An 11104-nucleotide genomic window follows, 5' to 3' on the forward strand; every position below is an offset into this window, starting at 1 on the left:
TGCCTGCCACCACCAGTGCAGCAGCCATGCTCACTCCACTGCTGGGTGATGGCACTAAACCACCATCAGTGCAGCAGCTATGCTCACTCCACTGCTGGGTGAGGGCATCAAACCACCATCAGTGCAGCAGCCATGCTCAATTCACTGCTGGATGATGGCACCACCCCACCATCAGTGCAGCAGCCATGCTTAATTCACTGCTGGATGATGTCACCAACCCACCATCAGTGCAGCAGCCATGCTTAATTCACTGCTGGATGATGTCACCACCCCACCATCAGTGCAGAAGCCATGCTCAATTCACTGCTGGATGATGTCACCACCCCACCATCAGTACAGCAGCCATGCTTAATTCACTGCTGGATGATGTCACCAACCCACCATCAGTGCAGCAGCCATGCTTAATTCACTGCTGGATGATGGCACCAACCCACCATCAGTGCGGCAGCCATGCTTAATTCACTGCTGGATGATGTCACCACCCCACCATCAGTGCAGCAGCCATGCTTAATTCACTGCTGGATGATGTCACCAACCCACCATCAGTGCGGCAGCCATGCTTAATTCACTGCTGGATGATGGCACCAACCCACCATCAGTGCAGCAGCCATGCTTAATTCACTGCTGGATGATGGCACCAACCCACCATCAGCGCAGCAGCCATGCTTAATTCACTGCTGGATGATGTCACCAACCCACCATCAGCGCAGCAGCCATGCTTAATTCACTGCTGGATGATGTCACCACCCCACCATCAGTACAGCAGCCATGCTCAATTCACTGCTGGATGATGTCACCACCCCACCATCAGTGCAGCAGCCATGCTCAATTCACTGCTGGATGATGGCACCACTCCACCATCAGTACAGCAGCCATGCTCAATTCACTGCTGGATGATGTCACCACCCCACCATCAGTGCAGCAGCCATGCTCAATTCACTGCTGGATGATGGCACCACTCCACCATCAGTACAGCAGCCATGCTCAATTCACTGCTGGATGATGTCACCAACCCACCATCAGTGCAGCAGCCATGCTTAATTCACTGCTGAATGATGGCACCACCCCACCATCAGTACAGCAGCCATGCTTAATTCACTGCTGGATGATGGCACCACCCCACCATCAGTACAGCAGCCATGCTTAATTCACTGCTGGATGATGGCACCACTCCACCATCAGTACAGCAGCCATGCTCAATTCACTGCTGGATGATGGCACCACTCCACCATCAGTACAGCAGCCATGCTTAATTCACTGCTGGATGATGTCACCACCCCACCATCAATACAGCAGCCATGCTCAATTCACTGCTGGATGATGTCACCACCCCACCATCAGTGCAGCAGCCATGCTCAATTCACTGCTGGATGATGTCACCACCCCACCATCAATACAGCAGCCATGCTCAATTCACTGCTGGATGATGTCACCACCCCACCATCAGTGCAGCAGCCATGCTTAATTCACTGCTGGATGATGTCACCAACCCACCATCAGTACAGCAGCCATGCTCAATTCACTGCTGGATGATGTCACCACCCCACCATCAGTGCAGCAGCCATGCTCAATTCATTGCTGGATGATGTCACCACCCCACCATCAGTGCAACAGCCATGCTTAATTCACTGCTGGATGATGTCACCACCCCACCATCAGTGCAGCAGCCATGCTCAATTCACTGCTGGATGATGTCACCACCCCACCATCAGTGCAGCAGCCATGCTCAATTCACTGCTGGATGATGTCACCACCCCACCATCAGTGCAACAGCCATGCTCACTCCACTGCTGGGTGATGGCATCAACCCACTATCAGTGCAGCAGCCATGCTCAATTCACTGCTGGATGATGGCACCACTCCACCATCAGTACAGCAGCCATGCTCAATTCACTGCTGGATGATGTCACCACCCCACCATCAGTGCAGCAGCCATGCTCAATTCACTGCTGGATGATGGCACCACTCCACCATCAGTACAGAAGCCATGCTCAATTCACTGCTGGATGATGTCACCACCCCACCATCAGTGCAGCAGCCATGCTCAATTCACTGCTGGATGATGGCACCACTCCACCATCAGTACAGCAGCCATGCTCAATTCACTGCTGGATGATGTCACCAACCCACCATCAGTGCGGCAGCCATGCTTAATTCACTGCTGGATGATGTCACCAACCCACCATCAGTGCAGAAGCCATGCTCAATTCACTGCTGGATGATGTCACCACCCCACCATCAGTGCAGCAGCCATGCTTAATTCACTGCTGGATGATGTCACCAACCCACCATCAGTACAGCAGCCATGCTCAATTCACTGCTGGATGATGTCACCACCCCACCATCAGTGCAGCAGCCATGCTCAATTCACTGCTGGATGATGGCACCACTCCACCATCAGTGCAGAAGCCATGCTCAATTCACTGCTGGATGATGGCACCACTCCACCATCAGTACAGCAGCCATGCTTAATTCACTGCTGGATGATGTCACCAACCCACCATCAGCACAGCAGCCATGCTCAATTCATTGCTGGATGATGGCACCACCCCACCATCAGTGCAGCAGCCATGCTCAATTCACTGCTGGATGATGTCACCACTCCACCATCAGTACAGCAGCCATGCTCAATTCACTGCTTTATGATGTCACCACCCCACCATCAGTGCAGCAGCCATGCTCAATTCACTGCTGGATGATGTCACAACTCCACCATCAGTACAGCAGCCATGCTCAATTCACTGCTTTATGATGTCACCACCCCACCATCAGTACAGCAGCCATGCTCAATTCACTGCTGGATGATGTCACCAACCCACCATCAGTGCGGCAGCCATGCTTAATTCACTGCTGGATGATGTCACCAACCCACCATCAGTGCAGAAGCCATGCTCAATTCATTGCTGGATGATGTCACCACCCCACCATCAGTGCAGCAGCCATGCTCAATTCACTGCTGGATGATGGCACCACCCCACCATCAGTGCAGAAGCCATGCTCAATTCACTGCTGGATGATGGCACCACTCCACCATCAGTACAGCAGCCATGCTCAATTCACTGCTGGATGATGTCACCACCCCACCATCAGTGCAGAAGCCATGCTCAATTCACTGCTGGATGATGGCACCAACCCACCATCAGTACAGCAGCCATGCTCAATTCACTGCTGGATGATGTCACCAACCCACCATCAGTGCGGCAGCCATGCTTAATTCGCTGCTGGATGATGTTACCAATGACAAAGACGCCCCCCCGTATGGCATTTAGCAGACTGTTATGGGCAAAAGTCCAGCTATAAAGGCGACACGGGTTAGATCGCGTAAATATAAACGTGTCATTAACCCATACTCTTTGGTTCTTTCGGTAAAGTCCCGTAGGTATAAAATAAAATAAATTAAATCACGACGTTTCGGGCGCAACACAAGCGTCCGTCATCAGGTGGGACAACCACAGCAAGAAACAATTGCTTCAGCAATGGTTTATTTTCGATTTAAAGCTTTCGTGACTGCAGGGATTCATCTTCTTGGTTCTTTCGGTAAAGTCACGTAGAAGGGAAATAATAAAATTATAAAAATAAAACATGATAAAATAAAATATATATTTTATATAATATATAAAATGAAAGATATAAAATATATATTTTATTTAATTAATGAAACATAATAAAATAAAATATATATTTTATTATAATAAAATATTTTATTATGTTTTAAAAATCAAACATAATAAAATAAAAGATATATTTTATTTTATTAAAATAAAAAATATATTTTATTTGGTTATGTTTGATTTTTATTATTTTATTATTTCCCTTTTACGTGACTTTAACGAAAGAACCAAGAAGATCAATTATTTCTTGCTGTGGTTGTCCCACCTGATGAAGGACGCTTGTGTTGTGCCCGAAACGTCGTGATTTAATTTATGTTATTTTCTGCCCAGGTGACTTTACCGAAAGAACCAAAGAGTTTGGATCCCTGCAGTCACGGAAACTTCAAATCTAGAAAGTGTCATGAACCCACCACCACCCACAAAACGTGCCAATTCGTTACTCTCCAACACACCGGCGTGTTGGAGAGTAAACCCACCAGCCTTTCAACAAGAAAACCGTGGCGTGATACCTGTACTGAATATGATATTTTGTTTGTTTTAAATTAATTGTTTCGCCTGCAGGTGACGCTCAAGAGCGAGGTTGCGTCGTGCGCGCTTTGTGGATGTGATGGGGAGGGCGGTGCACAAGAATGACCGCCCCCCCCCCACATCATCCACTACCATGGGTGGAACAAGTAAACCCGTAAAAACAAAGTTTTTCACTATAAATCCTTTATATGCGTGGCATCGTGGCGGCTAGAGTCCTCTCGTCCTCTGGCTTGAGATGGCTGCCACCTATGGGTCAGATGATTGTCTGGCAGCATTAAAAATATGGAATTAAATATTTATTTATTATTCCCTAAACAGTGTAAAATTTTGGAAAAATTTTCACTAAAATGCATTGTCACGCACAACGAGTCTGTGTGCAAAATGTCAGCTCGATTGGATCACGGGAAGTGGGTTAAAAAACGACCGAAAATTTGCACGGTCCTAAGCAAGCAAGCGAACTTAATATAAAGGATTTAAAAAACCCGATTTTTCCAGCGGTAGGCATCGCGTTTTTTCTTTAATACAATTAAACCCGATTTCGGGGAATTAAAACCTGGTTTAATGAATACGAAACTCTGACTTTAAACCCTGCGCAAAACCTACGCATTTCACAAGTAGTACTAATCGCATATCTGTATTTCCCATAAATATGCTAAAATTCCTCTTGATATGCACATTATTTTGTCAAGGCGCTCTTCCTCCTCCCTCCCAGCTTAAATAGACGCTCCAAGCCTGGGGTGTGTCATTCAGACGCTGTCTTCTCGACAGACCTGTTCTTCACCGGAGGACGGCTGCTTGCGTTGTGGCCGAAACGTCGTGAGAATTATTTTATTATGTTTTATTTTTATTATTTTATTATTTCCATTCTATGTGACTTTACCGAAAGAACCAAGAAGATCTGACCCAAGGCTTAGGCTGCTTCCTCGTCGGTGCTGCTATCGTACTCGGGGGGGGCCGTCGGGCACGGGGTAGTCGTAGAATGCGGCGGGCAGGTTGGTCTTGATGAACACGAGCTTCTCCTCCACAATCGTGGGCGCCGCCAGTGAGTTCCTTAGCTTGGAAATGGATGAAGCCCATCGTTGAGAAGTGCGGTGCTGCAATTAGAACCAATTAAACCGGATTTCTCCCAATCTCAGATGATCGGGTTTAATATAGAAAGACAATTAAACCCGATTGTAAAAAACCCGACTGTGCCACCCTTGGCTACCACCAGCTGTGCAGACGTCGTCGATGGCTGAACCATGATTTTCAGGTAGTGGAGGGGGGGCAACCCCTCCAACAATGAGATATGATAGAGGAGTTGATAATTGGTTTTTTACCCTTCTATCTGGCAACAAAACTGACACTTTTTTTACAAGGAGTCATGTTTGCATAGACCACAATACCTGCAGTCGTAATGCAAACAAAAAACATAACTCTGATAATGTATGCACTGTCCTTTTATCAAAGTTATGTTTTTTGTTTGAATTATGACAGCAGGTATTGTGGTCTATGCAAACATGACTCCTCGTAACAAGTAAACCCGTAAAAACAAAGTTTTTCACTCTAAATCCTTTATATGCGTGGCGGCTAGAGTTCTCTCGTCCTCTGGCTTGAGATGGCTGCAATCTATGGGTCAGATGATTGTCTGCCAGTATTAAGCAACTGGTAATTAAATATTTAATTTGTTTTCCCTAAACAGTGTAAGATTTTGGAAAAAAAAAGTCACGAAAATTAATTGTCTCACACAACGAGTCTGTGTGGAAAATGTCAGCTCGATTGGATCACGGGAAGTGGGTTAAAAAACGACCGAAAGATTTGCACGGTCCTAAGCAAGCAAGCAAGCACGCAAGCACACGAACTTAATATAAAGGATTTTAAAAAGGTGTCAGTTTTGTTGCCAGATAGAAGGGTAAAAAACAATTATCATATTTTTACTGGCAAATGAGGTTCCAATGGGATAGAGGAGTTGTTAGTAAGTAATGACTTAATATTATTTGTTTTTTTCGGTAAATTCACGTAGCCATGGAGTCAAAATAAAATACATATTTAATTAATTTTTTACCTACGTGACTTTACCGAAAAAAACAAAGAGTATGAATCCTTGCAGTCACGAAAGCTTCAAATCTAGAAGTGAGGACTTGTCCCTTGCTTTTTATTCGAGGCGTGTGCGGCGATGGCGCAGACGTCAATCGAGGGTCGAATTCGAACCGCGTTGTGTGATCGGCATCGCGCTCGCTGAAGGTGAATGCCTTCAGGGAAGTCGTGTCCTGTAGACGCAACTGCGCACAATTCTGTGAGTCGCTTACAACCGCTTTGCCGTTACTTATTGCCAATTATGGACTCAGACTATTGTCCTATCATCTCATAGAGTCCCTGGGACGTAATAATATGCAACACAGTGGCAGTGGGGGTCGCAAAATGCCGATTTATTACTAATAAACCCCAATGATCCGAAATTAAGGATTTCGATCGGATCATTGGGTGGACACGTGCCACCACCCCCACCCCACTGGCTCCGTCAGTGCACGTCGTCACATCATGTCATCAAGACGTCACCGACGACGAGTGTTCCAATGATGCAACTGCACCGCATTATTGCGTTACACTTTTTTTACGTGAAATAATAATTTAATTTTGTTTTTTTTTATTCACAGGAGCCGAAATGGATGGGGGTGCACCCAGCATTCATTCTGAATCAGAGGGTGTCTACCAGCCTCGCCTGCAGTGCAGTCTCGCCTCTAATCTAAGTTGTCTTGTGGTTGTTGTTGTTTGACTTGCATCCCACTGGGATTTTTGCACACAGCGTTGGTGTACGGTGCTTTTTTCTGCAATATTTTGCTGTCTTTTCTTGGATTTTCTGTTTGCACTTAGTAACATATTCACTTTAAGATGTTTTTTGTTCATGTTTTAGTTTTTTGTTTGTTGCGGTTGCACCCGATTCAAGAACCGAATGGCTCACAGGGCTATACCTAATACATGAACTTGAACTCGACCCCTGTAATTCCATTCTCTGCGAGTCATCATCAAACAACATCCTCAAATCTACAAAGCTATCAACCCCTTATCAGTGCCCTGGCTTAGTACAGACCGTTTCAGACCTTATTGGTCACCCCGTGCCCCGTATAAATATCAACGTTCATCCCAAGCTGTAGCCATGGAGTCAACATTGGGGGGGGGACCCAAATGTTCCAGGAGGTCTGGGGACCCCCCCCCCCCAGAAAAAAAAATCTAAATTTGAAAACTCATTTCCTGCCTAAAATATTTAAAAAAATTCACCAACACATGGGATGGACTTTTTATTTATTTTTAACAATAATGTCTAATAGTGTATTGTATTACATTGCTGTTTTTTCTTTTTTTACCTTTTCTTGTTTCGTTGCGTGTAATGGCAGAGATTAAGGATTTATAAAGTACAACCATAACCACAATCATAGAAATAGAAATATATTTTATAGCAATATATTGGGGGGGACATTTTGAGCATATTTGTATATACACCACGCTACACAATACACTACACCACAGCACAAACTACACTATACACAACACTATAGACTACACTATACACCACACCACTACACACTATACTACACACTACACTAATTTACACTACATTGTTAAAGCCTCATGTCGGTTCTTTGCTGTCGGTCCCCTCGGTGTGGAAACTCTCTAATCCCGTGGCACATCTGCGACAGGAAATGCACTGTGACTTCTAAGAAACATCCGAAGGTTTCTCTCTCTGTCTGGGTCAGACTTTCGAGTTTGACCCCGCACCTCTTGAGTTGTTCAATTGTCTACACATTTTGCCAGGTTATGACATCGTTATTAAATCCTTTATATTAAGTTCGCTTGCTTGCTTAGGACCGTGCAAATATTTCGGTCGTTTTTTAACCCACTTCCCGTGATCCAATCGAGCTGACATTTTGCACACAGACTCGTTGTGCGTGACAATTAATTTTCGTGAAAAATGTTTTCCAAAATTTTACACTGTTTAGGGAATTTTTTTAAAATATTTAATTACCAATTGTTTAATGCTGCCAGACAATCATCTGACCCATAGGTGGCAGCCATCTCAAGCCAGAGGACGAGAGGACTCTAGCCGCCCCGATGCCACGCATATAAAGGATTTATAGGGAAAAACTTTGTTTTTACGGGTTAATTTTTTGTTGTTGTATGTTTGTGTTCTTGTGTTGCACCATGCGTCGCCCCACGTGCTCACGAGGTTGTGTCGGGGAATTCAAGTGAGCAGGCGATTGGCTCAGCTCTGCGACATCGGCTGGCCAATGTACAGAATAGCCCAAAAGTCAGGACCACATACAGTTATTACATTTGTTTCTTGCAGCACCAGCTTTCACATATTTTTAATGTTTATTCTTTGAGTTAATGTTTTATAGATCGTCATTAATATCTATTTTTGTTGTTCCTTTTCAGATGACTCTTTAAAAAATAAAAATATACCCAAAGACCAATGAGTTGAATTCATTTCACAAACGCATGCTAAAGAAGGCAGCTGTCATTAACAGAAACAATCCTACATTCGTTTCAAAAGATAATTCATGCATGCATTAATGTCAATGGTCGTCAATTTGAACATTTGCTCAAATTAATTAGATAACCCACACCTACGATTAGCAAGGTTGCCTAGTTATGGTGTGAAATAAGTTCAACATACGTACACACAACCCTTTGTGATTTGCTAAAATAAATATACAGGTGTGTGCCCTACCTAACTTTTGGGCCACCTTGTTAAATATTGCTTAAGCGCATTTAAATGCTTTTTTGTGCGGTACATCGTTGTGTTTTTTGTTGTGTGCTTTATCCCAGGTCTCCCCCTTCTTGGAGAAGAAGAGATTATCTCATTCTCATCTGGTCGCAAAAATAAAGTCGCATAGGCATCGATCCAGTTTTGAGTACATGCCATGTGCGAGGAGTGCTAATTAGACAAACATTCGTAGCAATCATCTGGTTATACCGCCCGATGAAAATAGAATACGATGCGATAACCGATTCACTTTGCATTTTTTCTCGTATTTAAAAAGGTACCGTGTACAACACTGAACGCGTTACCACCGCCGGACATGCCAACCGGTGTGTCTGGTGCAGACACACCTAACGCCGGAATGTTGCAAAGTTGGCAATGGCAGCTTCTGAATTACCGCTCTTACAAACTCCCACACCCATCGGGCTCGAGGCCAGTGCTCTTCATGACAGGACCCCCTGGTGGGGGAGGGGGGGGCCCACCCCGACACGATGCAAAAGTGACAACACCCCCCTCCCCCCCATCATCATTATCGTGCTGCTGTCAAACCCAACAACAATGGTTTCAAATGTGTGGCGGCAAGTTCACTCACACTGATGTCTTATCGTCAGTGAAAGTGCCCCTCTCCCCATCTTAAACGTAGTGAAGAACGCTGCTGTATGTTGGTTCTCAAATCTCACCTAGAATGCCAAATGTATATGCTGTATAGAATGTTTTTAGATGTGTAATGACGACTTGACACACTTCTCTTGAGATGGCACTTCATTGAAGACGCGTTCACTTGACATCAGGCGGAGACCCCCACCGCAACAGCCCCGGGTCTCCCGCGCATCAAAGATCAAAGATCCCCCGTGTAGCCTTAACAGACTGTAGGGCCAAGTGCTGTTAGCGAGCACCTATGAAGGCCAGAACGGTACACGAGGGGGTGGGTGGCCAGCACCACGCCCGACCGCCTTTGTCTCCCTAGCGACGATGTTTACACACACGCACCAGGTACTCATTTGAGGCTGAGTCGACCTAGGGGAGGCCCAGGACCGGTTCAGGGAAGGGACTGGTGGCCACCAGTCCCCGCGCATCTCCCCCTTATATACCGACATTAGGACACGCCCCCCTTCTCGATCATTCTCGCTGACTCTGGACGCTCGCTCCACCGGCAGACTCCACCGTCCGCTTCCGTCACCTGACCACGCTCCCTTCTCGATCATTCCCATAGGCACCAGTCCCTTCGCACTCACAGCTGATACCCCCGTCATTACCTCTCGTAACCACCAGTCCCTTCGCACTCACAGCTGATACCCCTGTCATTACCTCCCGTAACCACCAGTCCCTTCGCACTCACAGCTGATACCCCTGTCATTACCTCCCGTGACCACCAGTCCCTTCGCACTCACAGCTGATACCCCTGTCATTACCTCCCGTGGCCACCAGTCCCTTCGCACTCACAGCTGACTCCCCTGTCATTACCTCCCGCGGCCACTAGTCCCTTCGCACTCACAGCTGATACCCCCGTCATTAACCTCCCGTGGCCACCAGTCCCTTCACCCCTCACAGCTGATACCCCCGTCATTACCTCCCGTGGCCACCAGTCCCTTCACACTCACAGCTGATACCCCTGTCATTACCTCCAGTGGCCACCAGTCTCTTCACACTCACAACTGATACCCCAGTCATTACCTCCCGTGGCCACCAGTCCCTTCGCACTCACAGCTGATACCCCCGTCATTACCTCCCGTGGCCACCAGTCCCTTCACACCTCACAGCTGATACCCCCGTCATTACCTCCCGTGGCCACCAGTCCCTTCACACTCACAGCTGATACCCCTGTCATTACCTCCCGTGACCACCAGTCCCTTCACACTCACAGCTGATACCCCTGTCATTACCTCCCGTGACCACCAGTCCCTTCGCACTCACAGCTGATACCCCTGTCATTACCTCCCGTGACCACCAGTCCCTTCGCACTCACAGCTGACTCCCCCGTCATTACCTCCCGTGGCCACCAGTCCCTTCACACTCACAACTGATACCCCTGTCATTACCTCCCGTAACCACCAGTCCCTTCGCACTCACAACTGACTCCCCCGTCATTACCTCCCGTGGCCACCAGTCCCTTCACACTCACAACTGATACCCCAGTCATTACCTCCCGTGGCCACCAGTCCCTTCACACTCACAACTGATACCCCAGTCATTACCTCCCGTGGCCACCAGTCCCTTCGCACTG

The 11104-nt window shown here is 46.7% G+C and overlaps 1 long non-coding RNA gene across 1 annotated transcript in view; it reads left to right on the forward strand.

Moving 5' to 3' along the window:
- LOC133342994 (uncharacterized) overlaps nucleotides 1-8877 on the forward strand; it is a 28512-nt gene extending 19635 nt beyond the window's left edge. The window contains exon 3 of the long non-coding RNA XR_009755211.1: nucleotides 6776-8877. This is a non-coding gene — a long non-coding RNA (uncharacterized LOC133342994). The remainder of the gene's footprint in view (nucleotides 1-6775) is intronic.
- Nucleotides 8878-11104: the final 2227 nt, after the last annotated feature.

Source organism: Lethenteron reissneri, chromosome 2 (genome assembly GCF_015708825.2).
Source record: "Lethenteron reissneri isolate LAM-NWPU_2019-01 chromosome 2, ASM1570882v1, whole genome shotgun sequence".
Classification (NCBI taxonomy): domain Eukaryota; kingdom Metazoa; phylum Chordata; class Hyperoartia; order Petromyzontiformes; family Petromyzontidae; genus Lethenteron; species Lethenteron reissneri.